Source organism: Acinonyx jubatus, chromosome B1, assembly GCF_027475565.1.
Source record: "Acinonyx jubatus isolate Ajub_Pintada_27869175 chromosome B1, VMU_Ajub_asm_v1.0, whole genome shotgun sequence".
Classification (NCBI taxonomy): domain Eukaryota; kingdom Metazoa; phylum Chordata; class Mammalia; order Carnivora; family Felidae; genus Acinonyx; species Acinonyx jubatus.
In genome coordinates, this window is record NC_069382.1 from 101,380,425 (window position 1) to 101,404,690 (window position 24,266).

Consider the following 24,266-nt stretch of genomic DNA (forward strand, 5'->3'; position numbering starts at 1 on the left):
ATAAAGTAAAAGAAATGAATAACTATCTATTTTATAATATTAATATTTTTTCAACAATCATATCTGATGGTATATTTAAAATGTCTATTATCAAATTTATTGACACATTTTTCACCCAAAATTATTACAGATGAATCAAAATAGGAAATATTTTCTCTATCTTCTCTATTATGTATCCATACATATTTCAATGCCTTGCACTAAGTCTATGCTCAAAAAACAATCAATAAATGAGCATCCAGAATAATGCTTAATATTCTACTACTATCTACCATCTATCGGACTTGTGCTATATGTAACCCAACATAGTATAGGACATTTATCTAAAATTCCTGAAATTTTTGTTGTTGGCAATATAACTAAATCTTCATGATATCCCTACATCATTTTGCATCACTCTCTTCCTTTCTTCCTCCTTATTTCCTTATTTATTTATTCATTCACTCTTCAATATTTCTCAAGGTTGATCTTTCCCTCTCTTTCTTCTCTCTACTCCATTCTCTGTCTTAATTCCTCATTTCTTCCCTTTTCACCTCTCTTTTTATTTATTAATTCTTTTAGGGCAAAGAATTAGTTAAGAATCCAAAACCTCATATTTACGTTTTATGACATAAAGTAGAAGTATTAACTATGGTGTTATATTATCCATTTGTCTATTAATTCCAATTATCCTTGGTAATAATATGTTGACTCAACAGACTATGGATTTAAATTTTGCCTAGGACAAGTTAAAAATATGTTGCAAAGTTGAGCATTTTAATTTTCATATTCTATTAGTGGTTTTGAAAAATAAGAACATCTGTTTGTAGGAACAAACAAATCAACAATAGCTCCTTGGGTTAAAATGCAAATCTCTCCAAAGCCGAAAGTCATGAAGAAATATCCTTGGCCTAGGTTTCACTATTTAGCATAAATGCTGAACACATAAATGCTGAACATTTATGCCATTGTGGGGAGACCTTGCACTGGTTGTGCATGATATTTCCTTGAACATGGAGCATACTTAACTAGGTAATAATTTGGATGTAATTGTATTTTTATCAAGTAAAACATGAAAATTATCTCTACTTTCTTGCCCTTATTGCTGAGACCCATCACACAGAATGTTCAGCAAAAACAACACCAAGTTGAAATCATCTATACATAATGGCAAGTTATGCCCTACCACCACTGCTAGAGCTCATATTGCCTTTTATATCAATTTTAGGTGAGTTCATTTAACATCAGTATTTTGATTCCACTATGAAATTCCTTTATATACTTCTCTATAAGTGTTTTTAAGGCATAAACTACCAAGGAAATTAAATTAAATTTAATAAATACTTTCATAGAAAATTTTTGTGGTTAGAGAAGTTACAGAAGTGATACTGGAAGCAAGATGTTAGACTACTAGGAAGCTTCAGGTCCTTATTATTCCACAGAAACACTGAGATGATAATAATATACAGACCAGAATATGTTTGTGAGAACTGTAGAGACCAGTTGAAACTAGAACACTCAGGTCAGTGTAATCCCAAGAAAGGATGCCAGCAGCAAGAGCATTTTAACTTCCATTTTGGTCTCTTGGATCCTTAGATTCTCCAGATTATCTCTGGATCCTTAGATTATTTCCAGATTATCTCTGGAGATAATAAGCCACCGTATTTCAGGACACCCAAGCAACCCTGTGGACAGGTCAGGGGAGAGAGGAAGAGAGGAACTGAGGTCTGCTGCCAGTAGCCATGTGGGTAATTCATCCTGAAAGTGGATCCTGCAGCCCCAATCAAGCCTTCAGATGACTGTAGCCCTGCCTGATATCTGACTGCAAACTAAAGAGAAATTTCAAACCAAACCATCCATCCAGGTTGATCCCAAATTTCTGACTCACAGAGACCATATGAGATGATATGTAATTTATTCAAGGCATTAAGTTTTAGAGTAATTTGTTAAATAATAGTAGATGATTGTTATGGTTGAATCGTATCCTTCCTGATTTCATAGGTTGAAGTTCTAACCCTGTATCTCAAATTGTGACTGTATTTGGAGATAGGTCTTTACAGAGGCAGTAAAGTTAAAATTAGGTCATTAGAGTAGGTCTTAGTCTGATAAGATTGATTTCCTTATAATAGGGAAATTTGGACACAAACATGTTTACATGGAGAATGCATGTGTGGGTGAAGACAGAGGTTAAGGTGCTGTTTTTACAAGTCAAAGAACACCAAAGATTTCCAGCAAACCATGAGATGCTAGGTGAGAATCATGCAACAGATTCTCTCTCACAGTTCTCAGAAGGAAGTAACTCTACCTACCGATTTCAGACACCTTGATTTCAGACTTTTGACTTCCGGTATTAAATTTCTGTTGTTTAATATGCAGTACATATTAAAGCAATACATTTCTGTTGTTTAATAATTTAAAAAAAGAAGAAGTGACACTAGATGAAATATTTTGTGTTGATACATCATCATCTTTTAAGATCCTCCTCATACTGAAAAGGATATATAGCCCTGAAACTACATTTCCCAGACTGCCTTGCAATCAGGTTCTATAAGTTTCTGACAATGAGAGACACTCACAGAGGTTTGTAGAGCAGATAAGAAGGATGAAGTATGCCTCTCCAGGTGGCTGCTATAGTCAGGTGCAGGACTTGGGCATGTGGGCTAGGTAGGTACATGGCATTTGTGTGTCTTCCTAAGAATTGCCCACTTTGATGTTACAGGAAATTAAGGTCATTTTGGTGACATCCCTATGATCTCTGTGGTTTTGAACCTGCAAAGAGTGATCTCCCTGACCTTCACTCCTCAAGTATATTTATGTATATGTGTGTATAGTGAGTTGTTGAAAGACATAGTTTGTAACCCATTAAAACATTTCAACTTAAAATTTTTAGTTCTTCTACCAAGTACCTGAAATATTTTACCATTTACCATAAAAGTGATGTTATGACAAATACACTCAAAGATTTGATACACTTTTTTGAGAAGGTTGAAATCTAGTATTCTGAATCTTAAATATTTCAGAAACTTTAAATAGCTTAGTTGGGGAAGTCTGGGGCATATTTAAGGATATTATGTGCCCTGTATTACTGCTTAAGAAACAGACTTTCTGGGTAATGGTTATAACACTTGACTCTGTTATATGTCACAGTAAGACTAATAATTGAAGGTGAAGGAAACTGACCCTGGAAATAACAGAGACAAATTAGACAGAATGTATTGATTTCTGATGTAACAGATGGCCACCTGATGGAAGTTTTTATTCATAGAAAGTGAAGGCAAAGTATTTTTCAGAGGTACTTTTTAATGACCCAACCATTAGGTGAATAAAGTTTTTTTTTTTTTTAAATTCAAAGCAAATGTTACTAATCATTTGGGATCTGGATATCTCAGTTCACAGGGTCACTTCTAAAACTTACATTCAGCCTTCTGATCAATGCATGTTGGCTCTGCATGTTCGGACAGAAAGAATGCAGAGTGGCAGACCATAGGCATCCTCCAACTTCAAAAGAGTAAACAGATTATTAAATATTCTGCATATGTTCCCTCTCATCCCTAGATGTAGTTGAAAAACACCAATATGTTCCAAGAGGTAATTTCCCAGATTAAAGGTTAGATATGATTTTTCAGGGAAATTTAGAAGTCCAGATTTCATATATATTTGTATTCTTATTTTAAAATATTACCTACCTGTTTAAAGATTTTACAGCACTTTTTGGGTCAAACAAATATATCCATGGGTTGGATATGGCCTGTGCGACCTTCCAGTTCATACCTATTTTTTAAAGAATCTCAAACAAAAATGAATAATGAAGACATAAGCACTTTTTTCCTACTTGCTTAAGGTCTCATTTAATAGTAAAAGTCTATTTTCATTGTTTTTGAAATGATATACAAAGACAATGGGCAATATAGCCTAGTGCCCTACAGCTCAGGCTACAAAGTCTGAGGGATGTCATCCAGGATTTGCCACTCAACTATGTGGCCACAAGAAGGTTACTTAGGACATTCAAACTACCTTAGGAATTTCTTTAAGGAATAAATAAGATGATATGTAAGTGCCAAAACCTGGCATATAGCAAGCACTTAAGATGCATTAGTTATCTTAGTTATGAATAACTACAAACAAAAATGGTTAACATGTAGAAGTCTTACAAAATAAAATATTGTATTTAAAAGTTTTTTTTTAGTTGCCTTAAAATAGGGAATAAACTGTTTTCTGTTCTCTTTATTTTCACTTATAGTTTATTTTCTGATACATATACCAGGGCTAGTTTAGAAACTGAAGTAAACTCTTGGATGTCAATTTCCAGTTGGAAGTCTCCTTGATGTGATGTGGGTTGATGGAGTAGTGTGATTCATGATGCCTGAGTGGTATAATGAGTTATGTGAGAAAATGAGAAACATATTGCTATTATAGCCATCACAAGCACCAAGAGTAACGTGTTAATATGTTTATCTCTGAATGGACAATCCATGAATGAGAAACATATGTATTCTTCTGTTTTACTCTTGCAGGTCACAAAGCATTATTTCTCATTTCAAACTAAATTCCATGTTAATTAAATGGTAGTTGGAAAATGATGGTTTGGCTTTCTGTAGAGAGAAGTTACTCCAGTTTGATCTGCTGGAAATCCAATAACCAATCCAAGATAAGTAAAGCCTGAATGGCCATGTTTAGGTATCGTATGTTCTTTTAGAAGTAAAACTACAACAACAACAAAACCTGACTGGTAGGTGCAAGAGAGATGAGATAATGCTATGAATTCCAGAATAACATTGGGCATTCACATTAAATGAATGAAAAACCATCCTCATAATATTTGCTGTTTTCTTTCAACCTGCCTGGCTAAAGAATTTGGGTTAAATCGTCCCTATCACATGTGCCAGAAGCATACAGAGGTTTTCCTTTGATACTCAATATGAAGACTTGGTAGAGCCATGGAAGGGTAAAATTCATAAAATGCGGGCCCTTCTATGACTGGGTCCCCCTCAAGTTCTCAGACTTGCTCATGCTGAGCCACTAGAAACTTATTATAGTTCAGGTTTCCCTACCTGGGCACTGTTTCCTGTACAGGTTTCAACTCATGGATTTCTGTTCTGATAAATTGTGATTTCCTATGTCTGCCAGTCTGTCTTTCCAATTTTGGGGGCATGACTGGTCCTGTGACCTCATTTTCTGATGGATCTACAAAGAGTTGTTGATTTTTCATTTTTTCCAGCTTTTTCTTTGTTGTTAGGCTGGAGTGGCAACTTCTAAATTCCTTCCATACTGGATCAGACACTACAATCTATGTAATTTTTTTATCTTTGTGAAGAATCAGTAGCTGAAGTATCAGTTATTCTGATATTATCTGATATTATTATTCTAAATTATCAGATTATTTTGGATTTTTTTGGTTAGTAGTTTTTAGCATAACAATAAATTATTCCTTGTAGAAATAAATTTTAAGTGTATTATTAGTATTCACTGAATCCAAGGAATGGAGGACATTTTTCACAGTCAGGTGAGCTTGGCAGCAATCTTTTAAAATGGAAGCAGAAAAACCCAAATTGTGCTGGTTTGGGTGCAATACATGCACATAAGCCGCACAGGGTGGTGGAGACCCCCGTTTCACCCCATTTCACCCATAATGCTGCACCAACAACTCTACCTCATCTCATTTGGGTGGCTCAGGGCATGTCCATATGACTGGTTGAAGATGGAAGGAAAAGTACGAGATGGGTTGACCAATGATGAAAATATATAATATATAACATATGGAGGCAAATGAAAAGTGGAATGCTGTACAGACCGGTCAAGGAAAGACTTGGGTAAAGGGAAGTCTCCTAAATTGGCAGTGTTTTGGGCAATGCTGCTACTCAGCCACTTCGTTTTGTGAGACAAATGTTTGAATAATAGACGTAAATACCAACTCATAGGCGGTTTCAGTTGGCTTAGCTGGTTGGTCAATGGTCTGGATGAACCAAGATTGGAATATTGCAGATTAGGAAGTCTGGGAGAGACCTGCAAACCTATGTATCTATGGAAGTGTATTTTTGCCTTTTGCATTTACTGTGCAGTTTTAACTGTAAAAACACAAGTAGAGAGACCACAGACTAATAAGGACATAGTGACCTGGGCCTCAGACTCTATAGCAGTGAAGGTCTAGATTTCCCTTCTAGAGTAACCAACTAGATCAGCAGAAGGGCTAGTCAGGAGGGAAGGAAAACTAGACTGAGTGGTAGTGATGAGGATGGAGATGATAAGTAGCAGTTAAATTTCCATGCCAAGTGCAAGAACTGTAGTTGGAACTTATGATAAACCCAAATCCTAGAGAAGTTCTGCAAATGGATAGAAGCAAGTAGATATGCGTTGTGCAAAGTAGACTGTGGAAGACAGTCATGAGGTAAAACTCACAGTTGCCTCTTTTGCCAGAGAATTGTCTTCTGCCATAAGATTGCTGCTTTGCCTGAGAGGTTATGTGCCCCTTACATCCCTTCATGGGGAACCCTCAAACCAATAAGTAATTTGTGCTGAAGTAAATCAGCCCCTTGACTAAAGAAGGGAGCATAAATATGGAGTGCAAGATATGTTCCAGGGCTCCCTGTGGGATTTGAGTGCCGGTAGATTCCACCTGAGAGCACACCCTTGCTAGTTTGTTGCCCTGTCTTGTTCTGTTTCTCTCATTCCATTTCTATTGATAATATTCTTTAAATAAATCACATATACACAGATACTTATCTAGGGCTCTGATTCTTATGTGAGTAAAGGAGAGACAGAGAGAGAGAGAGAGAGAGAGGGAGAGAGAATCAAACATGATACCAAGAAACCTGGCTTGGACAGCTGTGAGATTGCTTACCAAAATGGGAAAGACTGAGAGAACAGATGTGGAATCAAGTAGAGGTCAAACCTGAGGCTTGGCACATGTTATATTTTATATGTATTCAGATTTTTAGTTTGATACATGGATCTTATATTTCGAAGACATGTTTGGGCTAGAGAAATAAAATTGGAAGTACTTGGCACATAAAGGTTGAGAACTGACTATTTTCAGAGTTGGGATGTTGGCAATCTAATCCTGTGTAGGGAGAGATGGGCAAGAAATATGTGAGTGTTTGCAATGGACTGATTATAGCAAATAGCCATAGACTCTGTTCTGGACAAAAATGGAGTGAAATCATGAGGCAGTTGATGCCCAGTGTAAAAAAAATGGTAGGATCTATGGGTTGGAGTTTAGGCTGACTTAAAGAATGGTCATAATAGGGTAATCTGAGTGAGTTAACTTGATACAGGTTATGAGCAAACAATGAGAAATTGGATTGAAATATTTTTTTTAATGTTTATTTTGAGAGAGAGAGAGAGAGAGAATGGAGGAGGGGCAGAGAGAGGGAGAGAGAGAATCTCAAGCAGGCGTGGCACTGTCAGTGCAGTCTGATGTGGAGCTAGAACTCACAAATGGTGAGATCATGACCCAAGCTAAAGTGGGACACTTAACCGACTGAGCCACCCAGGCACCCCTCCCCAAAAGATTTTTAATAGAAGTGGTTTGATTACAGTCCAGGGTATAACCTTGAGAGTGAAGACCTGAGGTGAAATGTAAGAGGAGGAAAACAATGGGACAAGAAACTGAGAGGACTCAGCTAAGGTGAAGCAAAGGATGCAGAGTGTCTCAGGCTGAGTCAGTGTCTCAGTTATGCTGCCTCATGCTGATGGAAGGAACAGTGTTTTAGAAGCTATTCTACAGGAACATCAGAACTTCAGAACTACAGAATCTTCTAATTGACTGCCAAGTGTCCTCCTTGTTACCAGTATGAATTCCATTACAACTCCCCATGATGTTTGCCCCAGGTAAGAGGAAGTAATTATCTTTAATTTCCATGTATCACTTGTAGCCCCCATTTCTCCTCTGGAAACCTATTTCTTATCAGTTTTATACTAACCCTCTCTTAGGAATAGTCTCTTTCTTTTGCACAATAAAACTGAGTTACTAATTATTATATACATTTTACAGTTGAGAAAACTGACATTTAGAGAAAGTTAAGTAACTTGCTGTTTTATTTTCTGTAAAAATTATGCAGACTTACAGGTATTCTGTTTGCAAAAACATTTAAATTTTTAAGTTTATTTTATTTTTATTTTGAGAGGAGAGAGTGAGCAAGGAGAGGCAGAGGGAGAGAGAGAGAATCCCAAGCAGGCTCCATACTGTCAGCACAGAGCCTGATGTGGGGCTCAAAGTCATGAACTGTGAGGTCATGACGTGAGTTGAAGTCAAGACTCAGGCGCTTAACTCACTGTCCCACCTGGGTGCCCCTCCAAAAACATTTAAAAACCACTAATCCAAAAAATATGGTCTCTGTAAAAAGAAAAAAATAAGTGCTTAGACTAGATTCAAGAATAATCATGTTGATAGAGTAAGGTACATGCTATTCATGGTGTTATTGACATTTTTGTTATTAATATTTTTTTAATTTTTAAAAAAATTATTTATTTTGAGGAGAGTACAGACAGAAAGAGAGGGAGAGAGAGAATCCCAAGCAGGCTCTGTGCTAGAGCACAGAGGCTCCATCTCACAAACCATGAGATCATGACCTGAGCCAAAACCAAGAGTGAGAATAGAGTTGGAACTCTATTGCCACTTGTGTGAAGTAGCCCAAACCAAACTACATGGAAAGATCATATGAAGAGGTCATGTGTAGGTGTTTTGGACAGCCTAACTTGAGTCCCAGCTGACAGTCAGCATTAACCACCCAACATGGGCATGAAGACGCTTCCACATGATTCTATCCATCAAGTAACCCCCAACCTTCAAGTCTTCCTAGCTAAGCCTTAGGTATCCTGGGAGAGACAAAAGCCAGACTCAATGTGTCTTGTCTAAATTGCTGAAATTGCTATCCCACACAATCCATGGACCAGTAAATTTGGAGGTTTCTTTTTTTTTTCTTTTGTTTTTGTTTTGTTTTGTTTTTACATAGCAATAGTTATTACATGGAAAATAAACTCAGAAGGTCAAACCAAAGCATTTTTTAAATCAACTATTTCCATACCCATGTAAGAGAATAATTAAAAACTGCAGGGAGATGAAATAATACACTGTTGAGTATCTGTAAAAATATAATGACCCATTAATTTTGCCATTGAATGCTATGCTATAACATTGAATGTTTACAGCATTAAATATTGAACACTGTAAAAATTGTAAGTATAGTTAAATACTTGGCAGTTAATATTATTAAAATTGTAGATGTAGGTAAATACTTTGAGGTTAATATTTTATAGTACTACTTGTATACCAGAATAATTATATCAATTAGTCTTGTGCAGTTGGTTTGAACATACTGAGAATGTACAACTCATTTATTTCTCTTTCTCTGCTATGTTTCCTACAGACAAAGTCACATTTATCTCAAATAAAAGTTATGTTCCTTATTAGCATTGCTTTCGAAATTTAAAAAAAATTAAGAATAGGTAGAGACAGACAGTGTCAATGTTAAAGTTTTCTCTTCCTTTTTGAAGCACAGATATCATCTTAGTTTGCTTCTCATGATATCATCTTAGTTTGAAAAGAATATTTTTCAAGCTTCCTTTTGAACTTTGGAAGGGAGAATAAAGAAACAAATTATTGGGGCACCTGGGTGGCTCAGTCAGTTGAGCGTCCAGCTTCAGCTCAGGCCATGATCTCGCAGTCTGTGAGTTCAAGCCCCGCGTTGAGCTCTGTGCTGACAGCTCAGAGCCTGGAGCCTGCTTCGGATTCTGTGTCCCCCTTTCTCTCTGCCCCTCCCCACTCATGCTCTGTCTCTCTCTGTCTCAGAAATAAATAAATATTAAAAAAATTTTAAAAAGAAACAAATTATCTGTTGATAGCTTCTTCTTTTGAATTCCTTGGGCCACTTCTAAAAATCTCCAAATAGCTTTGCCAAAACTTTCTGTTGTTAGCATATGTTAATGTTAGGTGGATACTAAAAGCATCATTACATCACAAAATTATAAAATGGATAATAGAATTTGTTGCAAATATTAGCTTTTCTTGGCTTTAGCAAAAAAACCCAGGATGATAACAATGTTACACACAGACATGAATTTTGTTAGGATTAAATCATTTGATATTTTGGGATGTCTTATAAAGTATATTCTAAGGTGTCATTATTATTATTATTATTATTTACTTATTCTAGAAAAATATGATATTAATTAGAATATTGGTATTAATAAGGATAATCAAATTTCATTTGTCTTATGTAACGTTGTTCACCATTGTTGTTATGTGTTTAAAAACTACACTGGAAGCACCTGGCTGGCTCAGTCAGTGGAACATGTGACTCTTGATTGCAGGGTTGTAAGTTTGAGCCCCACATTGAGTGTAGAAATTACTTAAAAATAAAATATAAAAAAAAAACCATACTGGACATAGACACAAGAGTAATACAGAGAATTCAAGTTGGAAAATAAGTAAAAAAAATTGTCAGCAAAGAAACCAAGTTTTGTCTCAACTGTTTTATAAATACATAAATAATTTTTTTTGTAATCACTTCCTAAGCCACAATAGCATATTACACTTTTGCAATATTTTAAACAAATTCATTGTTGTCAGTCAGTGATGAAAAGAGATGGAAAGAGGAGGACTTGAGACTAACCACTGAAGAAACACAAACTAGTGTCTCTTTCCTTGTCAGAGATGCAGGTACTGAGAGATCACCAATATCAGAGCAAATATATGGATAGAAAATGTCTCCACATTGTGGACATAGTCTCTGTCTTGGCTATCTATAATGCTTTTTTGTTAGAAAAGGAGAAGAAATGTGTTCTCAAGAAATAACATGGTAAACGATCTTTAGTAGCTACCTAATAATAGTAAGCTGGCTTGCCACTTATGAAGTGTATTAAATTGGAAATTAGATACCAGATTAATTTATACATATATGTATATGTGTATATATGTGTATATACACATGAAAGGGCATATATTCTGAATTTATACTATTAACTTAGCTCAGGATACCATAGTAAAATGACATAGACTAGATAGATTAAAACACAAACATTTATTTCTCACAGTTCTGAAGGCTGAAGTCAGAGATAAAGATGCCATCATGATCAGTTTCTGGTGAGCGCTCTCTTGGCTTACAAAATGTTCACTGTCTTGCTATTTCTGTGTATAATTGAAAGAGAGAGAGAGAGAGTTCTGGTCTCTTCTTATAAGGACACTAACTCCATTATGGGGCCCCCATCATGACCTCATCTAAATTTAATTACCTCCCAAAGGCCTCATCTCCAAGTACCATCACATTGTGGGTTAAGTCTTCAACATATGAATCTGGGGGGAGGCACAAACATTGAACCTATAGCAACTATATATTATATTTAAAAATTAATTCACAGTTGAGCCTTCCATCTCTCCATCAGTGTACATACCCAGTGTCTATTTGGGGCAAAGGCGTCAATCCAGAGCTCTAGTGTTTCCTGTTCTAGAAAATAGAGAACGTAGAGCAAATTACTTTTATGGTATTAAAGTCATGAGTAGGGAGACGATGTGGGAGTGCATTATGTCATATTTTGCTTGGTGGTTTTATGCTATTTTTTAATACCAAATGTTATGTAATCTTTTCTATAGTGGAACTTAACACTGTACTTCTACTGTTTTCAAAGACCATAGAGGGGAGCCTGATTACCTAATGATTCACGTGTTGCCTGTAGGTAACACTAGAATTGGCTGAAGGTAGAAACTTGTTAATTTGCTATTTGACCTCTCTGATGTCTGGCCCTGTGTCCAGACTCCCACACACTCACACACAACCTCTGTTTGTTAGCTTTGGGTCAGCCTATGACTCACCAGTCTTTAGAGTAATATTGTTGCTGAAGGAAATGGCAGAGTGTTTGGAAAAATCTATCAAAGTTTCCATTACTTCATTTAAAGGTTCTAGTGAATCTGCTCCACTAAGGAGACTGAATACTTACTGGTACATAAGCTGATGGAGATTTTCAGACGCTGGTGTTACTCCTTCAATATCAGGCCTTACTTGGTGAAACTTCTAATCCAGTGTCAAAATTTCACTTTCCTTTACCTTCTACTCTTTATAATAGGACACCACCTGTAAATTAATTATCGTCTACTACTATATAAGAGCTAGGCTGGAAACTGGACTCATTTCTCTGGCATGCAACTACAACATGGTTATTCCTTAGTGACTTATAAAATAAGTTCACAAAAGGGACAGCTAACAAATTGTTCAGCAAAATCCCATATTTTCAACATGGATACCTTTACTCCTCTTTTCACTCAGAGTTCTAGGTGATTTTTTTAATGTAAAGGGCAATTTGAAAATATTTTGAGGCAGAAGGAAAAATACTTCAGAATTTATATGCAATGCAATAGATTCAATTAATTATTTTAATATAAAATGATAACAGGTAACATTTACAGAGCACTTCATATACATAACCATGTTATTGAGAACTTTATATGAATTATTTCTGGAATGAAGTTTGCAGCATCCTCAGAATCTTATTTATAAATATATTTTGTGTGTGTTTTCCTGTGTGATATAGCATGTATCTTAAATTTTTTTTAATATTTATTTATTTTTGAGAGAGAAAGAGCATGAGCAGGGAAGGGGCAGAAAGAGAGGGAGACACAGAATGCAAAGCAGGCTCCAGGCTCTGAGCTGTCAGCACAGAGCCTGACGCAGGTCTTGAACTCACCAACCACGAGATCATGACCTGAGGCGAAGTTGGACATTTAATCAACAGAGTCACCCAGGCCCCCCAGAATGTATCTTTTAGGGTATGTGAAAAATGGGTTTACATTTTAGTAATAGTTGTGAAATGAACACCCGTATAGTTACTATCTATGACAAGAAGTAGAACATTACCATTGTCATTGGTATCTCTTATTATGGATATTCCCCCCAGAGATTAATGATGATAATTCCTTTGCTTTTTAAAATACCATCTATACGTACATTCCCCCATCATGCTTAGTTTGCCGAATTTTGAACTTCATATTAATAGAATCATACTGCAGTGTTTTTTTTGTATCTTTTCTCAAATTTGTGTTTGTGAGATATATCCATGTTTTGCATGAAGCTAAAGTTCATTTATTCTTTGTAAGTGATATTATGCCATGGTTTATAACCTGACTATTGATGACATTTGTATTGTTTCTAGTTCGAGCCTTGAATGATAATGTTATGACCAGTTTTGAGCATGAATCTGGGGATGTAAGTGTCTAGAACAGTGTTTTTCAAATTTTAGCATCCAAACCATTTGCATTTTTAGCAAGTTCCCTGGTGATGTTGATCCTAGAGGTCCCAGAGGCCACACCCGAACCTCTGATCCAGTGTGTATAAACAAAGACTAGAATTGCTAGGTTATAGGAGAGAAGTATCATCAGTCTTATGAAATTATCCCAGTTTTCCAAAGTGGCTAGACTAATTTCTATTCCATCAGAAGAGAATGTGCAATCCCATAGCCATCTTAAGACTGCTTTGTCTGCTGCTTTTTTTTTTTTTTTTGCTTATATGGTGGGTCTGTAATAGTTTCTTACTGTGATTTGAGTTTTACTTTAGTCGTTAATGAAGTTGAGTAAGTTTTAATATATTGGCCATTTGGATGTATCTTTTGTCAAGTGACACTCAATCCTCTTTTGTAGTTTTCCATTGGGCTTGTCTTTTCCTATTGCTTTGTAGGAATTCTTTATTTATTCTGAGCAGTAGTCTTTATTAGTTACATGTATTACAAATGTCTTCTCCCTCTCTGTGGTTAGTTTTTTAATTTACTTTATATACATTAATTACTTTGAAATTTTACATCGTATTGTAATAATTTTATCTATCTTTTTGTTGATGCTTTTGTGTCTTATTTAAGAAATCTTTCTTTATTCAAGATTATAAGGATATTCTCCTATATTATCTTCTAAGTCCTTATAGTTAATTCTCAAATTATTTTTAAGTGATCCTATTTTTTTCCCTTTTCTTTCCTTCTTTTTTTCAGAGAGCTAAACAATTATCTAGGGGCTATTTATTGAAAAATGATCTTTTCTTCACAGATCTGTAATACTGACTCTGTCAGATAACAGGAGTCCATATAATTTTGGATTCATCCTGGGATCTCCATTCTGTCAATTGGCCTACTTTTCTATCCCTCTGCTAATCCCACAAATTACTCATTACTATGGTTCAGGGATTGGTGAACTTTATTCCATAAAGTTTAGATAGTATTTCTTTTAGGCTTCATAGGACCCATATAATCTCTGTCTTCTTTTTTCTTTAACAACCCTTTAAAATGTAAAAAAGCATTCTTAGTTCAAGGGCTATACTATATACTAAAACAGACTATGGATCAGATTTGGCCTGTAGCCGAAGTTCTCTGAACACTGCTAAAGGTTTATTTTAAATTTTTGTATCTGTGTCAGTTAGTCATCGCCATAAAAACACAGTTGATTAAAACAATAAACATTTATTTTTTTCTCATGAACCTGTAGGTCAGAAGGTAGGTTCCTCCGTGGGTTGGACAGGCAGCTCTGGTGATTTTGGTTGGTTTCTGTCACATGTTTAGGTGTCAGTTGATATTAGGTCGTTTTGAAAGTCTACAGGTGACACAGTTAGTCTCGGTCTCCTTCAAGGTAGCCTGATCTTATTCCCAGGGCAGCTCTTAGCAGAGATCAAACCATGCCAAGTGTCTTGAAGCCTAGGCTCAGAACTAACCCATTGTCACTTTCACTGCATTCTACAAATATGTTCAGAAATTCAGTCCAGATTAAAGGACTGGAAACATAGACTCTACTTCTTGTTGAAAGAATCTGCAAAGTCATATTGCAAAAGGTGAAGAAATATAGTAGATGGCAGTTTATCTACCAAATATCTAGTTGAGCAAAATCTCTTATTTTGTTCTTTATCTTCATTAAGGCATTTGAGTTGAGTCTTGAAGTATGAACCGGAGTTTGTCATGCAGAAAGGAGGAAGATCATTTGAGTAGATGGAAAAGTTTTTTCAAGGTACTAAACTGCTAAAAGGCCTCTCACGTGCAAGGAATGCCAGGCAGTTCCACAAGTTGGGTGAAGAGTCCAAGGATTACAGAGGCCAAAGATAAATTTAGAAAGGTAGTTTGCGGCAAATTTTTAAGGGGGCTAATCTTATAAGAAATGGGCAGTCATAAGGTTTTATTTTTAATGGCTGAATCACATGATGTAATCAGACTTAAGTTCTAGAAATTTCACCAGAGGGAGGCAAGATGGAAGAGAGGTTGACTAGTTGAATTTTATAGGAATAGGTCAGCTGAGAAACAATGGAGACCTAAACTAAAATTGGAGTAGAGGGAGATTCAAGAGAAACTTTGAAAGTGCAATGAATGAGATATAGTAAATTATCAGATATGGAAGATAAGGAGAAGAAAGAACCCATACATGTTAACTTTTCTTGCTCAGGTGCTATTAGTTGTAAAGCTATTCACCAAGATAGAGGACATGGTGGAGAAAAATGGGGGGGGGGGCGCAAGAATAACAAGTTCATTTTTCATACACTGAGGTTCGACTTCACAGAAAGTACATGGATAGATAGAAGTCTTTGAGCCAACATGCTGATTAAATATATGGATTTTGGTCATTGGAATTAATATCACTCTGATGTAAATTGATTGGGAAATTTGCCAGTGGTCAATTCTGTGGAACAGCAACATCATCCCATCATAGTGGCATATTTCGATTAATCATTTCACCATACAAACCTTACATTTTAGAATTCTCTTTGTAATTTGTAATGCCATGTGAAAATATTGTAGAGTCAGAGGAATGCTTCTCAAATTTCAATGTGGATAGGTGTGACTGCAGATCTTGAAAATAGGCAGATTTCAAATTTGTTAGCCAGAAGTGGGCTGAAATTCTGAATTTTTATGAGTTCTCAGATGATGCTGATAATGCTTGCCTATGGACTACACTTTGAGTAGCAAGTTTATATGCAGCATTTCTAGTTCATGATGTTTTTAATTAAGTGCCATTTACTATTGTCCATAACAGGCAGTAGCCAAGTCCAACCTCACAAATAAAAAAGCCTCTTTAAAAGTCTCCCATACCTTAATAACATCCAGGTTATATGTCTTACCATAAGGATGAGCAAAGAAATAAATCCTGAGCAGTCTTGACCCTTGCTCCAAAAGTACAGAGCACGAATTCTCTCAGACAGGCCAAGGTGTATGTGTCCACATGCGTTAGGTACCTTTGACCCAACAGCTGTCACTAAGTACATCCAATACTCAGGAAACAGCAGGGTAAGTGGTTGAATAGTCAACAAGGCTAAAAGTCAAGCGTAGATACAGAAATTGATGTAGAGTGATTTTTGCCACTGGAACTTAAACTGGCTGTGTATTCCTTTTCTCTAATCAGAAGCAGCTTCCCTTCCAGCTGTACCGGATATTCTGTTTATTCACTTTGTACTTTAGTAGCAAGTGTCCTTTAGCGAAAACTTCATTTCCCAGCATATCTTCAGGGATCTCCATTAGACTGGTAACAGATTATCACCATCTGTTGGTGATTATTTCCACTATGTAACAGCCCGATCTACGAGATGGGTCCTCTTTCCTCAGCAGAGCAATACCTTGGGACAACTAGGTCAGTCTCGAGAGGAGATGCAAGAATTGCAGCTGGTTGTACATAATCAATATTAAAACAGCCTGTGGGTTTCTACTTCTATTCTTCACATTTATTTTTGCAAGTTGGGGACTATCAAGTCTTTTTCACATTTCACAATCTGTTCCTGATTCAAGAACAAATGAGAAGAGAACCAATGCCATTGCTTTATGAAAGAATTGACAGCCACATCATTTATTTTGTTTCCACTTTAACACCATCAGATTTTTTTAAAAATTATGTATTCATTGCTTCAGTTAACTTGTAATTAGTGGAAATTCACAAAACACAAATATAAACATATTACACATATAAAATATGAATTAATTAACCAGAAAAATCCCATTTGGGGCATATTTACTAATGATACTATTTGGAATATGATTGTAGATTAAATAAAATATAATTTATATGATGTCTAAACAACTGCACAAGAACCATCCATCTATATTTGCTCATTAAAACTATATGTGCTGAGTTTTGGTGATAGGCCTATTCTAGGCATAGAGGATATTGTAGGCATATCCTAGACACCTGATGAAAGACACCTGTCTTCATGTAGCTTATATTTTAATTATGGAAGGTAGAAAAGCTATCAAATAAAATATTTGATATGTTAGTGATAAATTCCATGGAAGACAAAAATAATGGATATGTGTTAAAAAGTGCTGATTAGAAAGGGGGACCTGTTATTTTAAATAGAGTGAATGAAGTATATCTCTGGACACTTATCCTTTACCCCAAATATAGAGTTATTTAAGAGACATTTCAAAGTTATCACTTCAGATATTGAAAAGATAATTTCAGGTGATGGGGTAATACCCTGTTTTTCCAGTACAAGAATGGAAAGGAATAGAATTTTTCATTCCCTAGAACAATGTCAACATGCTTAGTGGCTTAAGCTACAAACAACACTTTGGGGAGATGTCCAAGGTACTGAGCTCATGATAATTTCTAGTAGAGGCAACCTCCAGCTGCTCCTTGTCAGTCAAGTAATGAGACTGCCTAAGTCACTCAGCTTTATACTCTCTCTGGAGTGGAAGCCTATAGAAATATGAGCTAAGCGATTTTTTTTTGCAAACTTTTTAAAATAAACTTAAAAAAATATCCTTCCGTGAGTAATCTTTTAATTTGGGTCACTTCTTTATTGAAAATGTGATAGCATATGTTTTCTTTAATTTCTCTATATTCTGAAATTAAATCTTAAGGTAGAAGACATTCTACTTTAGAGTAGTAGAGTGAGATACATAAATTTTGGCTCAAGTCTTGGCTATATCATTTTGGAGACCAGTGACTTGGGAAAATTACTTAATGTCGCTGAGATTTTGTAAAATGAATATTATAAAGCATACTTAATAGAATGTGAAGATTTAATAAAATAATGCATATAAAATATCTATTGCTGCACCTGGACTATAATAATTGCTTTAAAATGTTAATTTTTATCTTCTTCTCTAATGTTGAGACAATTCTCCATGGGTTCTTGTGTTTCTGCACATGTTGTAAGCACAACCAATGCCAACTTTAGGAAATTTACCAAGAATCAGTTCTGCAGAACAGCAAGTTCTCCTGGATTATCTTTTCAAGGATGTGTATAGAATGCAGTCTTAGAAGTTATAGTATTTCCTTTCATTGCAAAGGAAAGGCATATTTACTATCTACTATGATAAAGATAATATCTCCTGGAGAAAAGTCTGGGCAGGCTTGCTTTTAGCCGATAATAAATTACTAGTATTTCCAAGCTTGGGGTTCCTCTTTTGTACCATGACTTACTGAATATACCATTGATACATCGCTCTGGCTCTGGTTACATTGCCTTCTAGAAACAGAAGCTCAGGAAACTGGTGCAAAAGTGATAATGACTCTGGCTACTGATGTTATGGGTAATAAGCTTTCCTCTTCTCTGACCCAAGATTCTCATGTTTCCTGCCATCATGCATATAATGCTGGTAGGCTAATTGGTTACCTTCTAATTAACGTAAAACTCTTCACAGACCCTTCACAGTTCTTGACACTTACACCTCTCTAGTCCATTGTTTCTCTATGTCATATATAGCAAAATTGTATTCCCATAATTTAATCCACTTTATTATTGGGTTTCAAAGCCTAATTGTTACGATGAGAATCAGATAATTTGAATGTGTCAGCTTTAAAATTAAATAGTTAGACTTCAGTTTTAAAATGGTGTATCTCTTGCAGATTCTAATGCTGTTTCTCTTAACTTCTCAATAAACTTATTATGAAGACATACATAATGATGAAAACACTCATAATAAATACTAGAAGTAAAAATAAACCCATTCCTAGAATTTGAAAATGTTCATTAACATGTTTATTCAAAGTAGATCGCACAGGGCAACGTGTATCCCATATGGAGACCATCCTTCCAGAAAACTAAGAATTTGACTTAAGGATTTTCAGGAAACCCATAGTTCTCTCAATGTCTGTAGAGTGGCTCAGAAATACAAAGATTATGCCAAGCAGAAGAGTGAAAATCATCCCTTTAATGTGTGGATGGTGTTTTCTCAAGAGAGCCAGAGTGCTGCTTCCTTCATTCTACCTTACTTTCTTCCTATATCCAAAGAAATTGCTGGACAGGTTTGTGTAGGGGTTGGGAGGTGGTGAGTAATGAAATAGAGGAGGGCCTGGAAGTAATGCTTTGTGTGTTTGAAATGTGGAGCAGATCTAAGAGGTGTCCTTGTAGGACTTTAGACTAGTGAATTTGTTATCAGATACTGGTTTCTATGTAGTGTCAACAATTAGGCAGTAGGAGAAGGAGCAGATTTTGATCAGGGCAGAAGAGCCATGATAGTTGAAAAGATGGTAGACACCAGTAAACTAGCTAGGAGCTATGCACATTAATCTACAGGAAGGAAATAGAGTATTTCTTTGAACTTTCATAAAAAATTCATATCTCTGAAAACATTTCAAAATAAGAACCAGAAAAAATGCTACAAACCATTTAGCATACCTAATAGGATAACAGAAGATATGGAACACAAAGCCATGCACATAATCACAGAATAAAAATATAAACTTTATGAAAGCAAGTCTCATTGATTCAGTACTTCTGTTTCCATAATCTTCATCAATAAATACTGTTGAACGATGAATTAGATTAAAAGTCAAATGGATGAGAGAAATAGTTCTAGGGAACTAAATGTAGAAACAAATAAATCTGCAGCAAGGAAAGACGAAAACCTGGAATTGTTATTTAAAGGAATGAACAAAACACAAAACAAAGGCAGAAAAATAAGCAAATGAGCAAAATTCCCTAAAATATATGTTAAAATAGTATTAGAGAACTTAAAATTACACTTATGATAATTCAAATATGATGTAAATTTATTAATTCCAGAAGAAGATAAACCAAAGACGTGTCAACATAAAAAATATTTTAAAATAAAAAAGGAGCATGGTTTGTGCATAAAGGGACAATCTGTCTACTAAGAGACAAATATATAAAACAATATGTATATGATCTAATATGATGCTCGCCATATAACAATTGTCAAACTAATATTTTAGAGATATTGGTGTAGCACTACCCAAGAAGATAACATGTAAACTATCTTGATGGATGAATAGTACTTCATGATGGGAAGGATATTCCAAAGAATGTAAGGGCATTCCAAATAATTTCAAGTACATAAGTTATTTAGGAAATAATGTTTGATATCACATGAAGTAGAAGATACATGAAGGAAAATTGTAGGAAAATAAACTAGAAGAATAGAGAAACAGCACATTTCTCCCCTATTAAATATACATACGTATGTGTGTACATGTATATATTTAGCTTTTTTTGAAGATGTACAGGGAGTTAGCCATTGTGCTTTCATAGAATGTAATGTTGTATAACTTTCACTGTTGCCTTGAATCTATATTTAAAGATTTTATTTTATTTCCTAGAATAATTTTTAAATAGTAATATTTCTGACACTTCTTGCAAAGTATAATGAAGAAACCATCAGCTTTGGAGTTGGAGAGACCTGGCATCTGATTCACACTGAGATGTTGACTTTGATCAAGGCACTGAACTTTATGTAAATAAAGGATATTGTGTGATAGCTTGTGATTATGATGGCTTTTAAAATCATTTGACTTTTAGAAAGGATAGTTTTACACTATGACTTAGAAATTTGACTTAAACCTATGTAATCTATCATTGGGCCTAGCACATAGTGTAGGTGCTTAAATAAGTGTTATTTCCATTAACTGTGTGCGTGTGTGGTGTGCATGCACATGTGTTCTACATTGTCAAACACAGATCTCTTTTAGTAGTAGGGTATCCGGAAATATTATTACTTTGATGAAATTAATGTTAGTAGGAAAAAAAGCCTTATATGATGATTAAGAAGGCAGACTCTGGAACCTCAATGCCTAGATTTGAATCTTGGCTCTGCCACTGACCAGCCATAGGAACAAGTGTGTGGCTTTATCTCTGTTTCTCCGTCAGTATAGTGGAGATGATAAATACTTACCTCTTAAGGTGGTCATATAGTAGAAGAGTTAATATAGGGGCACCTGGATGGCTCAGGCAGTTGAATGTCCAACTCTTGATTTCAGCTCAGGTCACGATCTCACAGTTCATGAGATCAAACGTCATACCAGGCTCCATGCTGACAGTGTGGATCCTGCTTGGGATTCTCTCTCTCCCTCTCTCTCTGCCCCTCTTGTACTGTTTTTCTCCCTGTCTCTCAAAATAAATAAACATTTAATAAATATATATGTTTATTAAATATATACATATATTAAATATATGCAAATATTAAATATATACATATATACATTTATTAAATTAAATTTATTATATTAATATATATTGTATATATTTATATATTATATATAAATATATATATTTTTATATATTTTCAATATTATATATTATATATATATTTCATATATATATATATATATATATATATATATATATATTTGGAAAGGTGCTTGGAACAGAGTAAGCTCTGCTAATGCATATTAGCTAATAAAATTATTGAAAAGCTAGAACATGCTTTTGATGGTGGTTTCTCAGATGCATCTTATGTTTAAACCCCCATGGTTTTGAAACTGCTTTCCAGACAAAATGAGAGATAAAAAACTTGCTCTATGAGGTTACCAGCAGAAGTGTGTCTTCCTCATTAATTATTGAAAAGATCTATATTATATACTGTGATTAGGTCTAAATCGAAATTTCTACAGTCAGAATAAAGTTTTCTAAGTCCAATGTTAGTTTGAAAGCCATCTAATCATAATATGTCATACACCAAATTGAATAGTTGATACCCCATTTTCTTTGTCTGAAAAATAGTCACAATATCTCCTCTATTTGATATTAATTCAATAGAATTAAATATAATAATGTACTTAAAGTGATGCCCTTATGCCTAACTTAATAAACATTCTATTAGGTATTGTTATTATTATCAATCTTTTTCAAATTGTCTCCCAATTTATTACCTTACATGTCTGTTTAACATTTATGAATAATTATGAGAATATGGCTATTGAATCTAAGAGCCAAGATTTTAACTGGTTTCCTGTTGCAACCTAGCATGGCACCAATGAAATCGGGTGCACTCCTTTTACCCATTGATGAGGCCAGACTGTAAAAACTTTAAATATGTCAATAACAGGAGGAAAATATTTTTCAGAGTCTGCCTTTCTGTTCCAAATATTTATTTCTTTTGAAAGAAGAGAAGAAACAGGTCTTAGATTCAATTGGATATTGTCTGCTGGTGATTTAAAACTGTGCTTTCATGCACCATTTGCTAAAGAGACTGTCTTTTTTTTCCATTGGATACTCTTTCCTGCTTTGTCAAAGATTAGTTGACCATACATTTGTGAGTCCATTTCTGGGTTCTCTACTCTGTTCCATTGGTGTAAGTGTCTGTGTTTGTGCCAGTACCATACTGTCTTGATGATTACAGCTTTGTAATATAAGCTAAAGTCTGGAATTGTGATGCCTCCAGCTTTGGTTTTCTTTTTCAACATTACTTTGGCTATTCGGGCTCTTTTGTGGTTCCATACAAATTTTAGGATTGTTTATTCTAACTTTGAGAAGAATGCCAGCGCTATTTTTATTGGGATTGCATTGGATGTGTAGAATGCTCTGGGTAGTATTGACATTTTAACAATATTTGTTCTTCCAATCCATGAGCATGGAATGTTTTTCCATTTCTTTGTGCCTTCTTCAATTTCTTTCATAAGTATTCTATAGTTCTCAGTGTACAAATCTTTTACCTCTTTGGTTAGGTTTATTCCTAGGAATTTTATGGTTTTTGGTGCAATTATAAATGGTATTGAATCTTTGATATCTCTTTCTGTGGCTTCATTATTGGTATATAGAAATGCAACTGATTTCTGTACATTGATTTTATATCCTGTCAGTTTGCTGAATTAATGTATCAGTTCTAGCAGTTTTGGGGTGGAGTCTTTGGATTTTCAATTTAGAGTATCCTGTCATCTGTGAAAAGTGAAAGTTTGACTTCTTCTTTGCCAATTTGGATGATTTTTATTTCATTTTGTGGTCTGATTGCTGAGGCTAAGACTTCCAACACTATGTTAAACAACAGTGGTGAGAGTGGACATTCCTGTTATGTACCTGACCTTAGGGGGAAAGCTCTCAGTTTTTCCCCATTGAGGATGATATTAGCTGTGGGCCTTTCATATATGGCTTTTATGATGTTAAATTATGTTCCACATATCCCGACTTTCTTGAGGTTTTTATTAAGAAAGGATGCTGTATTTTGTTGAATGCTTTTTCTGCATCTATTAACAGGATCATATGGTTCTTATCCTTTCTTCTATTAATTTAATGCATCACATTGATTGATTTGCAGATATTGAACCAGCCCTGCAGCCCAGGAATGAATTCCACTTGATCATGGTGAATAATTCTTTTAATATACCATTGAATTCAATTTGCTAGTATCTTGTTGAGAATGTTTGCATCCATGTTCATCAGGGATATTGGTCTGTAGTTCTTTTTAGTGGCGTCTTTGTCTGGTTCGGGAATTAAGGTAATGCTGGCTTCATAGAATGAGTCTGGAAGCTTTTCTTACAATTTCCATTTTTTGGAACGCTTGAGAAGAATAAGTATTAAATCTACTTTAAAAATCTGGTAGAATTCCCCTGGGAAACCATCTGACCCAGGACTCTTATTTGCTGGGAGAGTTTTGATAATTGATTCATTGTCTTCATTGGATATGGGTCTGTTCAAATTTTTAATTTCTTCCCATTTAAGTTTTGATAGTGTATGGGTGTCTAGGAATTTGCCCATTTCTTCCAGATTGTCCAGTTTGTTAGCATATAATTTTTCATAGTATTCTCTGATAATTGTATTTCTCTGGTGTTGGTTGTGACCTCTGCTCTTTCACTCATGATTTTCTATATTTGGGTTCTCTCTCTGGGAGAACTGGACAGAAACATGCAGAAGGATTAAATTAGACCACTTTCTTACACGATACACAAAAATTAACTCAAAATTAATGAAAGACCTAAATGTGAGACAGAAAACCATCAAAATCCTACAGGAGAAAAAAGTCAACAAGCACCCTGACCTTAGCCACAGCAACTTCTTAATCAACATGTCTTTGATGGAAAGGGAAATAAAAGCAAAAATGAACTATGGAGATCTCAAAGATAAAAAAAACAAAAGCAAAAAACAAAACAAAACAAAACAAAACTTCTG

At 35.0% G+C, this 24,266-nt stretch overlaps 2 long non-coding RNA genes across 2 annotated transcripts in view; one reads left to right on the forward strand and one right to left on the reverse strand.

The window, feature by feature from the left end:
* Positions 1-24,266, forward strand: part of LOC113600506 (uncharacterized) — a 150,312-nt gene that overhangs the window by 28,539 nt on the left and 97,507 nt on the right. The window lies entirely within an intron of this gene.
* LOC128314475 (uncharacterized) lies at positions 11,006-11,605 on the reverse strand. Its single transcript, XR_008296163.1, has 3 exons — positions 11,368-11,605; positions 11,209-11,269; positions 11,006-11,104 (listed from the first exon to the last, which is right to left on the reverse strand). It is a non-coding gene; the product is annotated as an uncharacterized LOC128314475 (long non-coding RNA).